The sequence below is a fragment of the Cuculus canorus genome, chromosome 1 (genome assembly GCF_017976375.1).
Source record: "Cuculus canorus isolate bCucCan1 chromosome 1, bCucCan1.pri, whole genome shotgun sequence".
NCBI classification, from domain to species: domain Eukaryota; kingdom Metazoa; phylum Chordata; class Aves; order Cuculiformes; family Cuculidae; genus Cuculus; species Cuculus canorus.
In genome coordinates this window covers 140106765-140118163 of record NC_071401.1, presented here as the reverse complement: position 1 = coordinate 140118163, position 11399 = coordinate 140106765, and positions in this window count along the sequence as shown.

The following is an 11399-nucleotide window of genomic DNA, read 5'->3' as shown; positions in this document are numbered from 1 at the left end:
TATTTTTCTAACACGGAATAGAAAATCTTATGGAAATTCAGGTATTCAGTGTACAAAGCTCAATTACAAAAGCAACCAACAAAAGTAGGAAACCAACAAAAGTAGGAAACATTACGGTTTTTTCCTTCATTTTGAATTTAGTAGTGAATTTCAGTCTTGTAACCAGAACTTAGTGAATGGGTGCACATTCTTCCTCTAAAATCCCCTGGCTTTCCTTTTATGTAATATACACTAGTTTTAGCTCTATCCCCTTACAAGATGTTCGTCAAATACATTGTGACCCTTTTAAAACTTGAATCAAGGGAACAGCTCACATGAAGCCCCACTGAAATCAATGACTTTGGGCAATGGATTGAGCTGTGTATTGGATCAGGGCAGTGTAGGAACTGCACAAACTGAAGGCACTTGCACAAACAGAGAATTTTGAAAAAACTTCCTGTTTTGGCTGGTCATAATGAATATTCCACAAATATGGCCCTCAAAGTACTAGTAGTATTAGATAAATTAATTTCTTTGTCAAGAAATTTGGTTTGTTATTTTTTTTAACATTTCAGCTGATAGAGATTTTATTCAGCTCCTAAAAGGTTAAAATTTAGGTGGGGAAAAGAAGAAGAGAAAAATAAAAAACCCATCTGGCCTTGAAAAAAAAAAAAAAGCATATCAATTTTTAACCAGATTTGAAAACTGCCAAGTTACAATAAACACCTGAAAACCTGGGTTTATAATGGAAATGGCAAGTGACCCCTAGTTGTAATGGAGCTTGGACAATAACAATTTACAGAGCAGCTGAAAATCATTCATAACCAACTGAATAAACTGACTTTAAAGAAGAAGAAGCAATGGCATTGGTGAGGACACAGTTCAAAGTCTAATGTAACAAACAGCAAGAATTTCATAGGAAAAGAAAATAATATGTTGCGAGTTTTACAAATGTTTTTTTTTACAGGCATATTGCATTCTCCTGTCTCTCCACCCTTGTCTCCCTTTGTGGATATCAAAATAGAGGCAGCTTGTTCTTTCTAAGGATAATTCCACAAGCTATAGTTTCAATCTCAACAAAGTAATTAGTTTAATGGTACAAGAGCCACACCTACACAGCCCATCTAGTCTAGAGACTGACATGAAGTTTCTCGTTTACACTTTCTTATGTCCTCTGTCATGCTGTGCATTCTCTGCACATACTCTTTGAAAAACAAAACAAAAGGGCATCCATAAATAAAAAGTGGATTGCTTATGTTCAAACTCTCCCTGTCAAGCCCTAAATAGGAGACACAATGTGTAAGGAGAAAAAGGCGTACAGTAGGAAACTTAAAATGCAATGTGGCTTATTGTCTCTACGGAAACAACTCAGGATGAAGTTTGCCAAAGTACTTCAGAGGTTTAGGAATTAATCCTTTTTTCAAAGGTCAGTTAAGAAATTATGGGTCTGTCCATCCACTCTCAATGAAATCTAGGCTCTGGAGGTCAACAGCAATACACAGAGAACGTGGAGTTAAAAAGCAATTTACGTCTGTATGGGATTTGGGTCTATTTTGTTCCTTATTTCCAAGGTTTGCCTTGCTATACAGAAGACAATTCTGAACTTGCATTTCTTTTAAATGCCGAGGTAATGGGTATGTACTTTAAGTATTTGTATTTCTCCAACTATATTTCCCGTTCAGCAACCTCCCTACCAACAGATATTAAAAATTTTTACCTTAATTTTGCTTCTATGTCAGCCTTTCTGAATCCTACCAGCAAATGGAACCCTCAGCTCTGAATGAACAATGAGTCCTTCTCCTTCAGTAAATTCAGAATAGTTTCTGTGCAGGGTTGAGAACTGGTACCTGCAAGTTTCATGGACTCTGTAGCTGAGAAAAGTTAGCTGACACCGAGCCTCAAAGTTCTGCTAGGAATTAAGTGCTGGCATGCGCAAGCCACCCGTTGGAGCAAAGGTACCAGAATGTAGGCCTCTGACAGAGAGGAAGGGGATTCGAGAACTTCTTTGGTGTCACAGGTGTCACACTTTGGGTGCCTACATCGCTCTGCAGGAGGCTGAGCAGAGTCTCTCTAGAATTTGGCGTGAGTGCCAAAAGTCACACCTCCATTCATGCCTTCTGCAGAAAGGAAAAAGTATGGGATTACTTAGCTGTAAGGACAAATGAGGGTGAAAGATGAGGTTTATGCTTGAAAGTTACTTTTATGAAATATCCTGAAAGGGGACTTTCTTGGTACTATCTTTAGGGATATAATGCCACCTACTGAATAGCCACTAGTGCAGCCTGGAGCTCTCAGGTTTTTCCCAGGGGATGCAGTTACACACTGATCCAAGCCTGACCCTGCCTAACATATGAGTTATGAAAAGATCAGAGCCATAGAAAGTGGGATGACTTTAGGCTATTTGCCAATAATTAGCTATATTTATTGAATCATTTCTAAAAATTACCATTTTTATGGGCACCTGGTACCCTGGTAGAGAAATAGCTACGCCTAATTTTTGTCTTATTGTAGGTGGAATCTATGACAACCACTTTGAAAAGTATCCTATTCATGACCACGCATGATTCCTCCCATAGACTTTAATACTTCACGAAGAGTAAAGAACAAGATTCTCTGAGAGGACAACACAAAGAGCAGCAGATCGAAGAACTCAGAAAATCCTGAAGTAACAGCTAAGAACAAATGTAATTTATACAAGATTCAACTATACCCTTGTAGGAACATGTTGTAGCATAGTTCTAAAGGAAGAATGTGCACTACTACTACAAACATGGAACAAGATCTTATTCAGTTACGAAACATCCCATTTCTTCAGTTTTAAGCTGTATGTATAAGGTAGAACCTTCAAAGCCTACAATTGGTACAAATTATGTTTTATTTCCTTGTGAGAAAGAAGGATCCATCCCATGCCAGAAAGAGAGAGCTAAAACAGTGATACTGCAACTTTCAACAGGGACTATCTACTTTAGATATAACATTTCACAATTCCTCTTTAAACATTTGCTATCTTATGTTTCTTTACATGCTGAAAGCACAGTTCCCATTAATTTCAGGTGGGACTATGTGGTACCTTTGCCACCCTGACCCAGGGTGCCTTGCGTTAGGGATTCATAAACAAAGAGCACACAGTTAATAACTGTAAAAAGGGGTAAAAGAGGTAGGATTCTATTTATTGTTCAACTATAAAAATTGAATACTTTGATGAGAAAACTACCCTTGCTTTTCTTTCAGTGATACCTTATGTTAATTGCTTTACGTCTCTTGTAAAGGATGAGGTAGGGATCCTGTAAAGGCTAGTCTCTTCCACCATATAGTTCAATTTTTTTCCCAAGGTAGGTTTCTCTCAGGCAGTGAGTGAGGCAGGTGACTATGTTATTAAAAGCAGTACCATGATTTGTATTCATAAGGCAAGTGAATTGAAGTTGTATGCAAATGCAATAATACTGGTATTTCCTGAATGGAATACCAGTATACTTGGCTTTTCATCACAAATATTTTTAATGCAGCTCCTCATTTAAAAAAAAAATAAAATATATATATCTATATAAAATAAGAACAGTCCGAAATAGGGAATCCTGTGGACTTCAAGATTGCTTAAAGCAACTTCAAGTCTCTGGACCACAGACCAGGACAGTATTCTGGCAGTCATGCAGCCAGCAACATGATGCTCACTTTCTGATAGTTCCACGCATTGAAGACAACATAGCATTCCTAAATTTTGTTTATGCAATTAACTTCCTTACATTTTATCTTACACAGTCCTTTTCTGTTACTTTGACTGCTGTCTTCTGTATTAGCTCACTTAGCTCTCTCTTGGTGCTGATTTGCTATTTCACGTGTCCTGCAGCTCTTCTCTCAATTTTATTTTGTTTTCTACCCCTGAAACACTGAACTAAGGGGGACAGTAGAGCTTTGAAGCCCCTCTTCTAATACCTTCTGGGGTGCCTAGATGGGGATAGGTGAGAAACACCCAAGAGTTTGCTTTCAGGCCATGGGCATGGCCACAGGGCAGCCCTGACAGACACAAGGAGGAAGAACAGGAAAAGGATTAGAGCATTTAAGTGGCAGCTGAATCTTGGGAAAACATAAGAGTTAAGCTCTGAAGTCTCTACTGATGCATATGAACCAGAATACCTGGGAGGCTCTTAACATCGCCAGACTGGGGCAGGTCTTCACAGGGACATAAGAATTCATATCCCTACCACAAGGGTGATTCTTTTATGTGACCTTTTACATCCCACTCTTAACAAAGGAGAGAGGAGAAATTTGCAGTCAGGATTTTTTTTTTCTAAACAATGGACTAAACAACATGTTTTTCTCCTAGTTCTTTGTTCTCAGAAATAGCTGAGCAGTTTTAACTGAAACTCAGAAAACAAAAGAGGAGGAAGGGAAGCCTGAGGCAGACTTCTGCTGTAGAAAATTTCAGTGTAGATTCTGAAAGTCTGGCAAAACTAGAAACAACTGAGAACAGGACTTTGTAATAGAGCACATTAGGTACCTTTAAATTATAGACACCCAGAAGCTGGTGTATAGAACTGTGGCTGTTTCATTGTCTCCAGCCCTGAATTGATGATCTTGAATAAGTGTCTCGATTTCTCTGGAGATCTGCTGGATTTGTAGCAATTTTTTTTCGAAAGTGAGGCTGCTAACTAAGAGATTTAGATATGAATTGGTGTGTTGATATAAAAAAAAATAAATTGGGCCTATGCACTAGCTGGGGAGCTGTCTTTCAGCGGAACCACCACCACTGCTGCTTTTAGCAACTATGTGTATATCTGCAAAACTTGCTGCCTACTAATGTCTGCACCTTTGAGCATCATGTGAGCGTTTTGTTCTTTGTGCTTACCATCACCCTCCATTTTTTCTGGTCACAGATTATGGAGCATGCCTTTGCCACTGAATTTCAGAAGGTTTGTCTCCATTCAAACTTTTGAGATGTTTATGTCTCTGGTGCCACAGCATTATATATCAGAAAAACCTTCAGAAACCTGAGAGTTCACTGTCAGTCACGTGTGAAGTTTGTGAAGCTACTCTGGAATTTTAAATGCCTTTTGCCCAGGAACAAATGGGATGGGTAAAACTGAGTGATAATCAGAATAAGGTCACCACATAAAGATCTGCTTGGAACATGAAATTTTAAGTAGGGCCTGTATGTGTTTGTTTGAAGAAGGGCTTCAGTGCAAGAGGTGGCCAAAGTGTGGATTAAAGAACATGTAAGGAAAAGGCTGTAATTCTAATATTAATTAGTTTCTGTATAATTAAATATTTCTCATTTTGAATAGTGGCTGTGAGCTCCCTCTGTCCTTGGCAAAATTTGAAATCTCATTTTATGGCTTTGACTCTTCTCTGGTGCACTCTGAGTATATATAAAACAATTCTCCTTTTTCTTTGTTTTTTTTTTCACTTTCCTCGATGTGAATGGTTCTCTGAAAGTGAAGCTAGTTATTTTGTTTATCACAGGAGGTTGGATGGTGATTAGAGAAAAAAATAGTGCCTTTTATCATTAAAATGTATGAGAGCAAAGAGTTAGAACCAGTAGGAAATGACCACCTTTCTTCCACTTTGATATTTGGCATTTTGGCAGACTGATACCAGTTTTGTGACTGTAGGTTATTAACAAGATTGGATTATTTCCAGGAGTCTATGGAAGCTGATACATTTTCAATTGTCTAGACTTTTCTAGGCAAGTTTAGATTAATTTCTGACTGTGAAAGGTGGATTTTGTGTTAGTCAACTATTCAGCACCTAGATATGAAATACGGGTAGCTTTGTTAATTTGTTGAATCTGAGGTAGGTTGACCTGCGAGACAGTAATGTGGGATTTGCAGACACTTTTATTCGGTGTCATACACAAATCAGTTAGCACAAGTGGCACAAACTCCACTGACCAGCTCTTTTTCTCTGTTTCACGTGATCTCAGTGAGTGTTTGAGACAAGTGTTTGAAAGGCAGCAAAAGCAGATTCAGCTCAGGTGAGAGGGACAGTGGTGAAGGTAAAGCTGGGAGAAAGAAACAGAAAGTGTGTTGAGAACATACCCAGAATCAGGGAGTCCTAGTCATGCTTCTTTTAGTCTGGACTTCACAAAATGCCTTTGAGAGATTCTTGAAATATGCTTCTCACAGGATGCAGATTTGAACACTGGACCAATTTCCTAGTCCTAGGAACAATGGAAAAATCTGATCCAGTGCCCATCTCTAGCCAAAAGCTTTCTTTCATCTTCCGTACCTTAAACGTGGCATTTGTCTGAGACCTACTGTAGGCATCGGCACCTTTTTCACTTGGAGACTTTGCTGTATGCCATATGTGTATGACCTGTACCTTAAAATGATTCACACACTGAACCTAGTGCAGACTTTGACTGTCTGTAGAATATTATAAGATACTTCTGCTCTTTGCAAGGTGTTTGCTGTTCAAAACTGAGTGAAAGTAATTGAAAAATATTTCAGCTGGTCCTTTTAACAGACTATTTTTTAGGTATCTGTGTATTACCATAAATGTCGTCTGCAGAGATGCATAAATGATCGAGCTTTTCTCTTAATAGAAAGGAAATGGTGATAGGGGGTTTCCATGAAGATTCTTTGATTTCAGAATTTATTCTCCCTCAGGTCCAAAATATCCCAAATTTAACTTTCAGAACATGCTGCAGAGCTATTTTTTTGCTGAGCTTTTGCTGAGGGTTGAAGAGCATGAGGCAAGCTGGGATTTTTTTTATTTTTTTTTTTTGTGATTCTGGGTTGATTTGATTTATGTGGGCAGGGTGTTATTTGGACTAAGCAAGTAATTTTATTTGATATGAATATTTTTAATTAGTTATAAGCCCTCAAAATTTTGGGATAAAGACACTTGGTTTATACTTCAGAAAAAATGAATGAAATGGATTATACATTTATGCCTTTTTTTTTGTAATGATTTATTCTTTCTAGTAATTGTGTGTAGTAAACAGATTATATTTTATTTTATGATTCAGTTTTCCTTTAAGTGCTTCTTCCCACTTGCTGGCACATAAGAGAGAATCTGTTGAATTTAATTGGGTTCTCCTTACACTCATGATCTTCCTTGCCAGGTCAGTTTTATAAAATTCTCTTGCCTTTTCAGAAAAATTAAATGATTTGTGATTTTCACTGAAATAGTTCTGATCAACCCTTCCAAATACTAAGGGCTACTCCTTGGCACAGCAGCCTTGTAGCTCTAAGAGATTCATCCTTTGACAGGGAAGCTGGAAAGAGAAATATCCTGAGCTATGAACTATCCTGAACTGGCACACCTTGTGGAGTGCCCATTCCTCAGAAATTTCAGATTTGGAAAATACTGCTTAGTGGAAAATGATCACAAAGTAATCTGTCAATTTCTTAATAAAGGAAAATATACAAATTAACAGAACATATGAAGAACACGATGCTGTCTATCAATCTTGTTTTGCCAACCTGAAACTCTTCCCTACCAGGCATAATTCAATGCTCTGTTTGGTTTAATGGATCAATGATATATCTATCATGAATAAGTCTTATATTCTGTTTCCCTTCTTCCATACAGTCAGTTTCTTTACTTCTGCTCATCCCACTTAAACCATTTAAATCAAAATAAACATGGAAATATTTTCCTTTAATTAGTATTTGTATTTAGATTGTTCTTCTTTCACCTTTCAGTTGTCATTAATGTTCATAAAGATAAAAACAGACTAAAAATTAATATTCACATTCATACGCTGACTTGTGTAATAGAGACTGTGTAATTGTTGGAAATGACTCAAAGCAGCCTGATGAAGTGGGTGTACCTAGCATCAAGAACATAGGTTCTAATTTTTTTTTGTTTGTGTGTGTGAGTGGGCTTTCTGGAAGTAACTAGATAACTTAAGAACTCCTAAATTGGGCTTTCTTTTTTTTTTTTTCTCAATTTTCTCACCCTACCTCTAATATAGGCTGAACCCAAACTTCATATATTGGCATCTTTAAGCACTGGTAGCAGAGTGAAAAATTCAGATTGCTGCTTTGTCAGTTCAGCCATTGTAGAAATTTAATGTATTTTTAAATTATATCTGTATTTAATAAGTGACCTTAAACATTTAGGGCTTCTGCGTTTTGATTCTACTTATTCTGCTCCTGGATTACATTTATTTCACTTTTGCAGACATCTGAGATTCAAATGTAAAAAGTCCCACAAATTATCTGTGTGCAAAAAAATTGGCATGGGGCAGTTAAATCAAAGTGACCTAATTTGCAGAGAATCAAATAAAGGATTTTTTTCAGGTAAGCTGGCAAGATTTTACGAGTAAACTTCCCAAGAATGATTCTTTTAAGCTCTGCCCTTCACGGTAAAGTACTCATGTTTTAGGAAGTAGTTTAAAGAGATGCTGCCTTTTTTTTGGGTGGTGGTGGTGGAGGAAGAGAATATTAGATCTATTTTTCCCCGTGATTCCCTGAGAATTTGGAAAGTGTGATGTTTTCTATGCCATCACAAGCAGAAGAGGCTAGAGCTGAGAAAAGCCATGTTGCGCAGAGCTCAAATATTTGAGGTTTGGCTAGTACAAGTTTATTTAAATTCATATTTGATTTTCTTTTTTTTTTTTTTTTGTTTCTCCCTGGGCCTTTTCTGAAAAGTCTACAGATATTGCAGAACACGGATATAATCTTGAGGAGATCCTATTTTGGATGACAATTCTCAGAAAAACCCATGGAAAATATTAATGTGTAAACAAATATGCCATTACATTAAGTGGACACTTTTAGAAAGAATGTAAATATATTAATTAATGCATATTATGAAAAACTTAACCTGAAATTAGGGCAGATCCTGTTAATGAGGGAAATGTCTTTCCCCTTGCATTGAGAATAGGAACATCATCTGACACATTTTCTCTTTTAAAACCACCAGGTCCAATTTATTTCCTGTGACAGAAGAGAAAGGGACTCCATCAAATCTATCACAATGAGGCATTTTAAAGAGCGCATTGAAGTAGATGGAGTTCTGGATATTCTCTGAAAGTGAAATAACAAGGGTGGAGAGAAAAAAAGGAGGTGTGTGTGATGCTTCTAAAAGCATCTTATTATAGTTTTAATTTAGATGGGCTTTGGTACTAATGATTCATTAGGTTATGCCCTTTACATCGTCTTGTCTTGAAAATGCCAACATTTTGAAGCAGACTTGAATATATTTCTCAGACATCAGATCTTGCACATGTTATTAAGATTTTTTTTTTATTTTTTTAATTTGAGAACATCTTGTAAATTATATACGCTGCAGAACTTTGCATTTTTGCCTTCTGCCTCTGGACTTACTGGGGGAGGTAGTAACACACTGAATTAATGTCTGTGTTTCATTACTTCGAGTAATGCTGTGGTGATGAGATATCTGCAAGGCCTGAAAAGATGAACACAAATTATCATTTCATGTCCCAGCTACATACAGAACACAGAGGAAAGCAGGAAAAGACTGGTATGTGCAGAACTTTTAGGGATATAGGATACCGGCTGATTGGTTACTATTGTTTCTTGAATTTCTGATGTTTGTGTGACAGCGTATGTTAGCATTTTTCCTTTTATCATTACTATTGTCTTGTAGCAGTGTGAGGAGGGTGACTTAATGCAGCTTGCTCCCATGTCTTATCTTTCATACAGGTTTTTTATTTGTTGGTGATTATTTTCAGTATCCCTGCAGCCTCTGGAAGCTGTGATCACCGGACATAACTGCCCTGTACTTGGTGGTCCACAAGCCCAGATCAGTTGTGGAGGTGGACAGAGAGGAAACAAGCGAGAAAGCAGATGAGAGAACATCTCTGCACATGGTACTTTAATGTTGAAACACTTGATGTTTTGGGTGCCTTGTGAAGAGTTTAAAAGAAGAAAGGTAACTGGTGTGGCTTTATGGGTGCTTGCAGAAAACTCTTTCGAAACCCATGATGTGCTATGAGAGAAAACATGTGCTGGCAGTCTGGAAATGTAACAAGTGGCTTGTAAAGGACGACATCGTGACCTGATGGTGAAAGAGAAATCATAGGGTAGGGGAAAACAGATATCTCATGTCTGATGCTGTAGAAAGGGAGAACCAAAGAGCACAATGAGAGAAATTTTATGGGCCCATCCTAAATCAGTAGACTTCAGATAATGGACTTAACAGCAGTACTTTGCATGAATATAAAGGGAATAAGGTTGCATAAGGTCAAGGCCAGAGGAAAGACAGTTGCCATAACTGCAAAATAATTGACATGAATGTATAGAAAAGTGGATCTCAGGATTTGGAAGGAGTTTAAATGTGAGGTCTAGAGCTCTAATTCAAAGGTGACAACAAAGTTATTGACCAGACTGACAGGATTGTAGTTGTTTGCAGTGATTGATTACAGAGAAAGGTGTTCAGGTGTTGCTACATTGGTGGTGAGGCACCCACAAGAAGGAAACTGGCTCGAATCCTAACTTTGACAGGAGAGGAAGAGCCTGGAAAACAGAGCTGATGGATTCATGAACTGCTTGGGTAGCTATGTTTGTTTAAAGAGGAGATTAATCAGAGTGAGAACTTCACTATAATAAAATGAAACAGTCATCTGCATTAGATATTGAGTGGAAAAAAAATGACACTAAAAAGTCAGAACTTTATATAAAAATTCAATGAAGATTTGAACCTGGGAAACCACTCTAACAAGTTTAGACTGCTTGCTGAAAACACTTGTGAACATTTATCCTTAAAATGTCTTGTTCTAGTCCTTGTAGAAAGAGTTTATAAGGACTGGCTTTGCTGTCAAAGACAAGATAAGGAAGTTCAAACAAAAGTTTCCAAGCAGATTCATCCTTTACTTGTTCATCTTCTGCCCTTAGCATGACACTTATAAATCAGAAAGTACACACGACTTAATGTCTTTTAGTTCACTGTTTGATAAAGTACAATATTAGTTTTGAATACTAGCAACTGCTAGCTTTTCCTTTTAATCTCTTAATGAATATCATACAAACCCTTCACTTTTCCTTCTCTTTTTTCTCTACTGCTTTCATTCCTGTGTAACCCCACATAATTTTTTCCCCTACTCAGTCCTGTCCTTATTTTCAGTGTTACATTAGCACTGAGTAAAAATAGATACAATGATATGGGTGAGCAGTAGGTCTTTTGGCTTGCTTCTGCAAGCAGTTATTCTTGTATGTGTATACAAGAATATTTGTGTACATATCTACATAATATATAAGAATAATATATACATAATATATAAGAATATTTGTACTACATATTCTTGTATACGATTCCATTTAAAGAGTAAATTTTGAAACTTCTGCAGTGCTTAGTTTTTGGGAAACACATCTTGAGAGGGTATTTATGAGACCTAGTAGTGGATGGCCTTTTTAAAGGTGGAGAAAAACTGGACATGGCTAAAGATAAAACACTGTTCTGCTGATTCTAAAGTACAATAACCTTTAAAAAAATCCAACCTACATCAAAAA